This window comes from Eumetopias jubatus, unplaced genomic scaffold (genome assembly GCF_037043125.1).
Source record: "Eumetopias jubatus isolate StellerSeaLion01/CBP00866 unplaced genomic scaffold, mEumJub1_p1.0 scaffold_13, whole genome shotgun sequence".
Classification (NCBI taxonomy): domain Eukaryota; kingdom Metazoa; phylum Chordata; class Mammalia; order Carnivora; family Otariidae; genus Eumetopias; species Eumetopias jubatus.
Genome location: NW_028274819.1, coordinates 4481191 through 4492500, shown reverse-complemented (window position 1 = coordinate 4492500; position 11310 = coordinate 4481191).

Sequence of the window (11310 nt, the reverse complement as noted above, 5' to 3'; positions counted from 1 at the left end):
CCTGCCCGCCGAGGCGCCCCCTCGGGGCCCACCCACAGTCGGACGGTTTGCATCCGTCCCATTTGCATCCCAGGGTCCCGCTGGGCAGCTCCTTTGCGCTCCGGGTGGGGGTGGGTGGGAGGGAGAGGCGGCTGCGCGGGAAGGAGACCGCGCAGGCCTGGAGTGGGGAGGTGCGCCCCCCAGCGCTGGGACCGTCCTCGGCCGGCGGGGACCGGAGCGCTGGGAGCCCACGCGCAGAGCGGCTGGCAGCGCCGCGTCGGGCTGGGGCGCCCGGGGTCCCGCGCTCAGCGCCCCCCCGGGGCGGTCGGCCAGGTGGCTGCGCAGGTCCGTCTTCGTGAGGCTTTCAAATTACACGGTTAACGTGCGTTCGTTGTGGAAGCACGGGAAACACTGACCGGTCAAATAAAAAGCTTTACGACGTTGCTTGGACTCTCACTACGTAACACTGGGTGGCATTTCCTTTCTGTGTGTGTGTGTTGTTTGGTTTTTAAGATTTATTATTTATTTGAGAGCGAGAGCGAGAGAGCGCATGAGTGGGAGGGGCAGAGGGAGAAGGAATCTCAAGCGGACTCCCAGGGAGCCCAGAGGGGAGGCGGGGCCGGATCCCGGGACCCTGAGATGGTGAACTGAAAGGAAACCGAGAGCCCGATGCTTAACTCGCTTAACGCCCTGAGCCACCAGGCACGGCTCCTTTCTTCTGTGCTTTCTATGGATCTTTTCACCATCCTTTCCCGCTTGTTTACAAAATGAAAGTTGTAGGGCATATAAGTGCTTCTATCCTGTTTTTCTTGATTTAACGTTATTCATTCTTCCCAGTAGGTGGATTGTCTTGGGGATAAATGACAGCTGCCCCAAAGCCCCCTTGTCACCTCCCTTCCCACCCCCATCCAACTCCCCTCTCTGGAAGGAACCAAAATTGTTAGTGGGCTGTATCTTCCTCCAGACCTTTTGCACTTCTTACATCACACCTTATATGTATCTAGAAATACACAGTTTTCTTTTAGGGAGATCAGACTGGGTTGCGTATATAGTTCTGGAACTTGCTTCCCACCCGCCCCCTTAACAGTATGTTTTGGGAATCGGTCTGGACCTACCTCCTGCTTCACCGCTTCATGATAGTCCACAGTTTGAATGCACCTTTATTTATTTCAAGCATTCTCTCTTGTTTCTTGTTTTTAGTTTGTTTCCAGTCTCGCTCTATTCAATCAGTCATCCCAAACGTGTTTCTTAAGCACCTGCTGTGTGCCGTACCTTTCCCAGGCTGGGGAAGTACAATAGTGAACAAAATAGATGCCACTCTCTTGGGGTTCACTCTTAGAAGTGCAATGAACAAGTACACTGCATGTGGGTGAGGAGGTGATATTTTATTTTTTGAACAGGGAATATGCTCGAATCACTAATATGGTTCGAATATCAAATCAATACTTTGAAAAATATCTAGGGAAAATCTTACTCCCACCGACGGACGTGCTGAATCACTATATTGTCCATCTGAAACTAATATTACACTGTATGTTAATTAGCTGGAATTTGACTAAAAACTTCTAAAAGTCATGAACAATAACAACAAAAAAAGAGAATGTACATATATTTCCCTCTCTTTTTTAAAAGATTTTATTTATTTATTTGACAGAGAGAGACACAGCGAGAGAGGGAACACAAGCAGGGGGAGTGAGAGAGGGAGAAGCAGGCTCCCCACTGAGCAGGGAGCCCGATGTGGGGACTCGATCCCAGGCCTTCAGGATCATGACCTGAGCTGAGGGCGGATGCTTAACCGACTGAGCCACCCAGGTGCCCCTTCCTTCTTTCTCGTGTAAAAGGAAGCTTGCTATAACCCCCTTCTGTTTGCCTTTTTAAAAATGTCTTAGTGTTATTTTCCTGTAATTGCATAGAGAGCTTCCTTTAAGTTTATATATTGTTTGAAGGTAAACAGTGTTCCATCGTATAGTTTATTTTACTATGATTTATTTGTGCCCTGTGACATTTCGTGTTTCCTGTCTTTTGCTTTATAAACCTCACTGCAGTGAATAACTGCACAAAGGTCTTCCACCGGCAAGTTTAACTTTAGGTTGGATCCTCAGAGTTGTGATAGCTGGATCAAGGCCTTGTGTGTGCACACTGTTGATGTATATCACTGAATTGCCCTCTGCATTAGTTAGGGTTCTCCGGAGACAATAGGATATTATACATACACCTTAATATAATATAGAGATCTATTGTGAGAAATTTGCTCATTCAATTAGGGAGACTGACAAGTACTAAACTGTGCAGGAAGGCGCAGCACACACACCTGAGAGCTGAAGGTATAGTTCCAGAGAAGGAAGGCCGGCTGGCTCGAGACCTAAGAGCCAATGTTTCTATTTGAGTCTGAAGACGGAGGGGCGGGGGGGGGGGGGGGGAATCAATGTCCCAGTTCCAAGGCAGCTCGTTCTCTCTTAGGCCGTTAGGAGTTCCCTCTTATTCAGGGGAAATTCACCCTTTCAAGCTTTAACTGATTGGATGAGGCCCACCCACATTAGGGAAGGCAATCTGCTTTACTTAACCCACTCATTCAAATTTAATCTAGAAGCATCCCCACACACATCCAGAATCATGGTTGACCAAATATCTGCTCCCCCCCCACCCCCCCACCCCCGCCTCCCGCCTCCGTTGCCTAGTCAAGTTGACAAATAAAATTAACCCTTCACACCCTCTTTGGAGTTGTCCTGGTTTGCCCTCCCCTCTGCTCGGGATGAGAGCAGTGTTTCTCCAGGTATCCCCAAAAGTGTCTGTCAAAATGTTGGGTGTTCCTCAGTCTGAGAAGTGACAAATGGTGTCTTCATGCAGTTTTAATTTGCATTTTTTTTTCATTGTGCGTAAGGCTGAGTATCTTTTCACGAGCTTGGGGGAATATTTGTATTTCTTTTCAGTGTACTGCTCATATACTTTACCTAATTTTTCTGCTAGGTTGTTGACCTTTTTGTAGATTGAGCTGAAAAAAATAACTTTTTAACCAGCATGTCTTTTTACAATGAGCATTATCAAAGTAAAATTCTATGTGACACAATTCATCCATCTAAAGTATATATTTCCCCCAAAAAAGTATACATCTCAACGGTTTTTAGTGTATTTACAGAACTGTGCAACAATCGCCACAATTTCAGAAACATTTCATTACCCCAAAAGTCAATTGTCACTTCCCTCCAATAGTCACAGGCTTAAGCAACCACCAACATCTGTCCTTTTGGTCTGTGTGGATTTGCTTGTCCCGGACATTTCATACAAATGGGATCATCCACTATGTACCTTTTATGTCTGCCTTCTTCCACTTAACATGTTTTAGAAGTTCATTCATGCCGTAATATTCCTTTTAATGACTGAATAATGTCCCATCGTATGAATAGACCACATTTTGTTTATCCATTCATCTATTGAGAAACATTGGCTTCTTTCCTCTTTTTGGCTAAGCCCCATTTTATGTTCCCAACAATGGTGCACAGGGGTTCCCCTTTCTCCACATCCTCACAAACACTTGTTATGACCTATATCTTTGATTATAGCCATTGTTAAAAAAGACATGACAAGGCTGAATGGGACCCCTGGGTGGCGCAGTCCGTTAAGCGTCCGACTCTTGGTTTCGGCTCAGGTCATAATCTCAGTTTGGGGCTCCAAGCTCAGCGAGGAGTCTGCTAAAGTTTCTCTCTCCTTCCCCCTCTGCCCCTTCTTGCTCTCGTGCTCTCTCTCCCTCTAAAGTGAATAAATACATTAAAAAAAAAAATGATAGGCCCCAAAATAGAGTCACCTGTGCTAAGCCCCACATCAGCAAACCAAAACCTTAACTCCTAACTGCAGTTTCAGCACCTCCCAGAAGAGGAATTTTAAACGAATCATTCTAGAATTTCCTGATCAATACTAGAGAGGTCACCAGCTTGATAGGCTCTGCCTTCCCCCAAAGGAAGGTAACCTTGCCTGAGTTAATCCACTCTTTGCTAGAAACTTCTTTTTTCTGCTCCCTTCTGCGTGTAGAAGCCTTCCATTTTGTACAGCTTCCCGGAGCTCCTTTCTATTTGCTAGGTGGGATGCTGCCCAATTTAAAACTTGGGTCCATTTGGATCTTATTCTGGTAAATGATGTGAAATATACATCAACTTCTTTCTTTTTTCCAGAAGCATGCTGTGTCCTGGCACCCCGGTGGGGAGGCATTTTGAGCAGGAGAGGACATTTGCATGAAGACCTGGATGGGATGAGGAAAGGGGCCACCCTCAATTGCATGCTGGAGTCGCAGGTGACGGGCGCTGCAAACATAGAGGTCTGAAGGTAGAAGAAACTCAGCAGTTTCTAAGAATAGCAAGACCAGGGTGGCTGCAGGTGGTGACAGGCCACGGAGGGCCTTGTAGGTAACTGTGAAGTGAGATTTTGTTTTGGGTATAATGGCACTGGACTGCTGCGGGTAAGATCATTCCAGCTATTTACTTGGTAAGATAACACCAAGAAAGGAAACTTTCTAGGTTAGGGCACTTCACATTTTTCAGCAAATCACCAAACTGTTCTCCAAAAAGCCTGTATAAAATTATTCACCCTCCCCCTTCATTTTGTTATTTCAATACCATGTGCCATTTAATTAAATATTTTTGGAACATGGTTTAATGAATGCATGGTTCTTTTAAAAAACATCTTTATTGGGGTGAAACTGATATACAATAAGCCACACATACTTAGAGTGTGTTCAATAAGTTTTGACACACGTATGCCCCTGGGAAACCATCCCCACAATCAGCAGTGAACATATCCACCACCTCCAAAAGTCCACCCTTGGTGGTCCCGGCCCCCGAGACAAAGCAGGAGCTGCACGTGGGTCTCTTTACCCTGACTGCAAAACCCTTGGCTGCCTCCATAAGGAGAAGAAAAAGCTAAGGCTCTATGCCTCTTGCATGGCTGATCTTGCAGAAATTCGAGGGTGGGGGGGGGATGTGAACTGAGATGCGGATGCTCACCACAAAGCCTGGCAGAGACCAGACCAAACTAGTCTGCGCCAAGATGGACCCCAGTGCTGACCTTTCACCGACTTTTCCTCTCATTATAATACTAAACATCACACCCAGGGAGTGGAGATTTAACGTGATTCGACATGCCACGTGACAGAAGCATGACCTTTAAGTGTGCAGGTGCTAGTAAGTCCACACCCCTACATCCTTCCAGGGGACCCTTTTCTCTCCTGGGTTTCTTTGAAAAACTCTCCCTGGGGAGTCTGCCTGAGGATTGTTTCCTTTGTGCACCTCCCCTGTGCTGGAGCATAAGCCCCAGTAAAACCTTGCCTGAAACCCATTTGGCCTCTTTTCAATTTCTATCCCTCGGAGAGCCCAAGGACCAGGTTGGGTATCTCCCTGCCCATCCCCAGGCAAAGATCAGTCTGCTTTTTTTTTTTTTTTAAGATTTCATTTATTTATTTCAGAGAGAGAGAGAGAGAGAGAGAGAAAGCAAGAGAGGGAGAAGCAGGCTTTCCGCGGAGCAGGGAACCCAATGCGGGGCTCGATCCCAAGACCCTGGGATCATGACCTGAGCCCAAATAGACGCTTAATGACTGAGCCACTCAGGTGCCCCTCAGTCTGCTTTTTGATTACTGCACAAGGTCTACCATATGGCTGTCATGTAAGTACTTGAGCATCCCTCTATCATTGGGCGTCCACATTTATCCCACTTTCGCTATTAATCCAGCTATGGTGCATGTCCTTGTACATACATACATTTGCACATATCTGATTATCTTCTTTTTAAAAAAGATTTTATTTTATTATTTATTTTTGAGAGAGAGTGCACGAGCAGGGGAGGAGGGGCAGAGGGAGAAGCAGACTCCCAGCTAAGCAGGGAGCCCAACGTAGGACTTGATACCATGACCCTGGTATCATGACCTGAGCCGAAGGTAGACACTTAACCGACTGAGCCACCCATGCACCCCTCTTAAGACAAATTCCTAGAACTGACAGAACCAGACCAAAGTTTGTGAATGCTAATACTTTCCTTTTTAACACACACACACACACACACACACACACACACACACACACACACACACACACAGCTACCGCTCCAAGTGTGGTTCAGCTGTTTCTGCTTGGAGGGAGGGCTGGCTGTTTTTTGGAGAGATACTTTTGTGGCTGAGAAACAAACATTAACAACTAATGGGACTGTCTTTTTGCTGGGCCCCTAAGGCACCCTGGGCTTTGGTGGGGTCCAGCCCAGAGAGGGCTGCAGTTGCCCCGACAGCCCTCCCTCAGCCACACCCCACCTTACACAATCCTGGACTAGCTACATCAAGGACGGTGAGAGCAACACCTTGGGTCAACTTCTGTAGGCACAGGGTCCTCGGAGCAGGGTCCTGGGAGCATTTCCCAGGCAGCTGGAGGTGAAGGGAAGAAGCAGGGTTGGGGCCCCAGCCTAAGTCATCCCCAAATAGGCCTCTTTGGCCTTTGGAGTATTTTGAGTCGGTTTGGCTCAAAATAACCATTGAAAACAAGCAGATTCAGGAAAAGCTCTAAAAGCAGGGCACAAGGGGGTTTTTTGTAAAGGAAATTTACATTTATAAAGGTAATTTCCATTTGTAAAGTCTCCTGCTCTCACACAGGAAGCGGAGGGCTCTCCACACAGATCAGTGGGGAAGGCTGGGGCGCCAATCTGCTCAGCGAAACTCAAACCTCCATTACCACCCTTTTCCCTGCCACTTTCCCGCAAGAGGTCCTCCCCCCGGCAGCCCACATCCCCTTACCCTTAGTTTTAATCTAGGTGGTTCTTACGGTCATTATAAGCTGGTATATTTAAGCCCAAATCCTAACCACCACACTGGTTGCTCATCCCATATGTCCACACATAACGTGCGTGTTAATAAACAACTGTTTGATTTTCTCTCCTTCGTCTGTCTTTGCCAGTCGCATTCACAGGGCCCCAACTGCACAACCTACGATGGGTGGAGGAAGATTTTTTTCCTCCCCTACAGGCATTGTTTAAAAACAAAAACAAAAACCGTGGGGCACCTGGGTGGCTCAGTCGGTTAAGTGTCTGACTTCAGCTCAGGTCATGATCTCGGGGTCCTGGGGTCAAGCCCCATGTTGGGGAGTCTGCTTCTCCCTCTGCTCCCCGCCCCATACTCTCTCTCTCTCTCTCTCAAATAAATAAATAAAATCTTATCAAAAAAGAAAGGAAAACAACAGACCCAAAAAGGAGTCACTTTCACTCCCTGTCACTACGCCCCGCCGTGTCACTACGCCCCGCCGAGAGAGACTTCAGACCTAACCTAACTGTAGTTGCAGACTCTCTCCCAGGCCTAGAGAGGTCATCTGCTTGATAGACCCTCCCCTCTCCCAACCCCCAAAGGGAGGTGACCTGGCCTAAAACAATCCCTTTTCTTTGGCTAATAACTTCCTTGTCCTGTCCCGTTTCTGCCTATAAAATCAATCCATCCATTTTGTACAGATTCCTGGAGTCCCCTGTGCCCACTAGGTGGGCTGCTGCCTGACTCATGAATCACTGAATAAAGCCGATCAGGTCGTTACATTTGCTGAGTTGCATTTTTGTTACCTCCTCAGGTAGGCCTCAAATCCAGGTGCTTCCACTCTGGGCAGTGTGCATGCGCATAAGTTCTCTAAGCTCCAGGCCTTCCACCTGTGAGGCAGGGATCCTGAAACCTACCTTGCAGGATGGTTGTGGGAAATTCATGGGTGTGATGGTTGATTTTGTTATGGAACCTGGACTGGATCACCCAACGGAAGAACCAAGCAGCACCCAGAGATTTTGGAAGATAGGAGGTTTTTCTAATGCCGACGGGCTTAGAGGAGAGTGGTCTCCAAAGGTCTGAGCCCCGAGCACAAGGGGGGCAATTTATACGCTTCTACTTCCGCATACTTGGCACTTTTGGCGCGTGCGCGAAGCAGAGTAGGGAGAAGAACCCGGAAGAGCCCCGGGGCAAGGACTGGGACTCTCTGGCTGGTTCGGTCGGCCATCTTAGGATGCAGATTTTCCTTATCATTCCCCGCTTTGATGCCCTATAAGCACCTAGTTTAGAGCGCATCATTCTGTTTGACTCTGAGGGTTGACTGCAAGGCTTGGGGCGAACACGGACTTAATCATAAACTTAACAGCACACCAGGTAGCAGAAGACCAGGACTGACGGGGGCCAGGAAAACCATGGCGAAATACGCTCAGGAGTAGACAGCAGAGGGCCAGTAAAAGTGGGATCTATGACCTTAGGTAGAAGCCTCTGGGGGAAAGTCCAGTCAGGACGGGCAACAGTGAAGAGTCCGACTCCCAAGATGAGGGAAATCACACCGATGAGAGCCAGGGGCCACGGTGAGCAGGTGTCCATCAGTCGGTGGGGTCTCGTCGAAGGTGAAGCCGGACTGGGTTCGTGAAGTCTGGCTGGACTCTCCACTGGCGCGGCGCCTCGTCCAAATGACGAGCTTTCTTCTTTCTTCCAGTCTTTGACCCAAACGGAGTCCCCCGTCTGGAAGGAGTGTACCCGAGACCCTAAGGAGATTGGGGCCCTCTCAATGGTGTACTTTTGTAATTTATTTAGGGTGGCCCCCAGGGCCTGAAGCTGCTCTATCCCTTTATCTCCAACCTGATGCAGGTTTCCTGGAAGTTTTCCCAAGCGTGGGGGAGGCCGTCCATATATTAATTCAAATGGGAGAAACTTGATGTCCCGGGCATGCAATGAGCATGCAGGAGAGCTGGGGGTAGCAGATCCGGCCATGGAAGTTAGTCTCCTGACAAACTTTGCTAAGGTTCCCTTGAGGGTGCGGTTCATTCGCTCTCCTGTTCAGAGATCCTGTCTCCTCTTGCCTTGGGTTCAGTCGGAGGCTAGTGTGTGGAGTATGTCTTGGCCCAGGACAGGGATGGGACAATCAGGCAGATGAATTCATGTCGGACCTTGTGGCTCCCGAGTTTGCACTGGTGAGCCTGGCACAAGGGCTGTTGTATCACCCGTGTCCCGGTGGCCCCAAGGACGGTCGCAGTCCTTTTGCTGAAAGGGGCCACTGGGGAGGTGACAACAGAGTGCTCAGCCCCAATGTCCACCATAAAAGTTCCTGGTTGGCCCCCACCTTCATTCTGACCGTGAGCTCCTGGGGGCCAAGGAGGAAATAACCTGGTCCCCCTCAGTCTGAGTCCATTCCCGCAAGGCCTATGAGGTCCTCCTCTCGGGGTGCTTCCTTGTAGCAGCTGGGCATTCGTTTTTCCAATGCCCTTTCTCTTTACAGGAGGCACATCGATCCCTTGCCAAGGGGGTTCTGGGCTTCCCCCCTTTCGGTGGTTGGGGTCTCCCTGTCTTTGTGTTGTTCTTTTCTTTCAGGGCGGTGACGAGAAGGCTGACTTTCTTTTTCATCTTTTTGTCAGCTTCCCATTCGGCTGCGCCCTCCCTGTTCATGTAGACCTTATTGGCAATCTCTGTTAGCTGGGTGATGTTCATCCCGGCGAAACCCTCTAGTTTCTGAAGTTTCTTTTTTCTGATGTCTGGGGCGGCCTGAGCCACGAAGGAGGTGTTTACCATCTGTTGGCTTTCCTCTGCCTTGGGGTCGAAGGGAGTGTATATCCTGTAGGCTTCACATAGTCTTTCATAGTAGTCCCCAGGGGACTCCCCTGGTTGTTGAGTGACCGAGGATACCTTAGTCATGTTCATGGGTTTCTTAGCTCCTACCCAGGTTCCCCAGAGGAGGGCCTCCTGGTACCGGCGGATGTGGGCCTGTCCCTTCGTTGTGGTGAAGTCACATGCTGGGTGCTCTTCGGGTGCGGCTGTGTTAGCCCAGGCAGCAGGGTCGATGACTCTCGCTGGTACGTGCTCTTCCAGGTACTGCCGTGCACCTCTCATTCTTCTCCTCCTTTCCTCTGTGTTAAACAGGGTGCAGAGTAACTGTTGGCAGTGTTCCCAGGTTGGCCGATGAGTCTGGAAGAGGGGTTCTATGAGGTCTACCATGGCCTGTGGTTTCTCAGAGTCGTCCTCGGGATCTCCAGCTAGGATTTGTAGAGACTGGGGTCTTCGCTGATTTTCTTTAGGTCGCTTGGGTGAGGCGATTAAGACCCTGGCCTGTCCCTGCCTATTGCAAGTGAATCGCACCCAGGGGTAAGGGTCTGAGCAATTCCCAGCCAGGAGTCAATGTACGGAAACTGGTCAGGGTGTCCCACTTCTCTTGTTACGACTCGCCACACTTGATGAATCATTGGGACGTCCAGTGTCCCTTCTGAAGGCCGCCCGACATCAAAAGTAGGCCATTCCAATTCACATAGGGTTCTCAACTTGCCAGGGTTCATCCTGACTCCATAGTCTCCCGAAAACCCCTTCTTGAAATTTTGGATCATGGTCTCTAGAACAGTAGGTTTACTCTGCCCTGACCCCATGGTGATGTCCCCGTGCGCGGTGGCACAGAGACAGACAAAGGGGGGGTGCCTCCTGAGATGAGGAGACCAATTAGATGCCCGTCTGGCCGTGTCCCGAAGTTCCCGAAGGAACTTAGGTGAAGCTTAGCCGTAGTGGTCTCAGCGTTGTGACTTATGATCGGAAACTATTCCGATGCCACCACAGACCGTATGCCTTTCACCACAGAATTGCAGATGGGCCCACTCAGACTCTGTAGGTTCTGGGGACCTTAAGGGTGCCCACTCGTGGAGTCACAGAATCAGTCCGCTTGAGCAAGCCAGGTCGGACTGCACACTCACTCACACATTCACACTCCAGAAGTTATTACATTCCCTCCCTGGGAATCCCTACCTGGGAGACCTCTAAGAGGTCTCTGGGAGGTGATCAGGCTCCCCTTCCACCCCAGTGGGGGTGGGCTTGTCTGGGTCCTGAGCCCCAGGCCCTACCAGAATCCGACATCGGGACAGGGTCCTCACCTGCCAGGTCTCCTCAAGTCCGGGGGGAACAGCGGAGCGGGGCCGGCCCGAGGCAACCGGGGTGGGAGACTGCCCAAAATTAAGCAGGGTGCACCTTCTCCCTTACGATCCCTCATTCCGTCACCGCCCCTCTGTTGCCCCCAAACCGGTGGCAACAATGGGCCAGCGCTGTTGGGTTTCCCGGTCAGGGAACGAGATGTTACAGAACCTGGACTGGATCACCTAACGGAAGAACCAAGCAGCACCCAGAGATCTTGGAGGATCGGAGGTTTATTTAATGCCGGCGGGCTCAGAGGAGAGTGGTCTCCGAAGGTTTGAGCCCCAGCACAAAAAAAGGGGGCAATTTATACACTTCTACTTCCACGTACTTGGCACTTTTGGCGCGTGCGTGAAGCGGGGCAGGTAGAAGAACCCGGAAGTGGCAAGGACTGGGACTCTCTCGCTGGCTCGGTC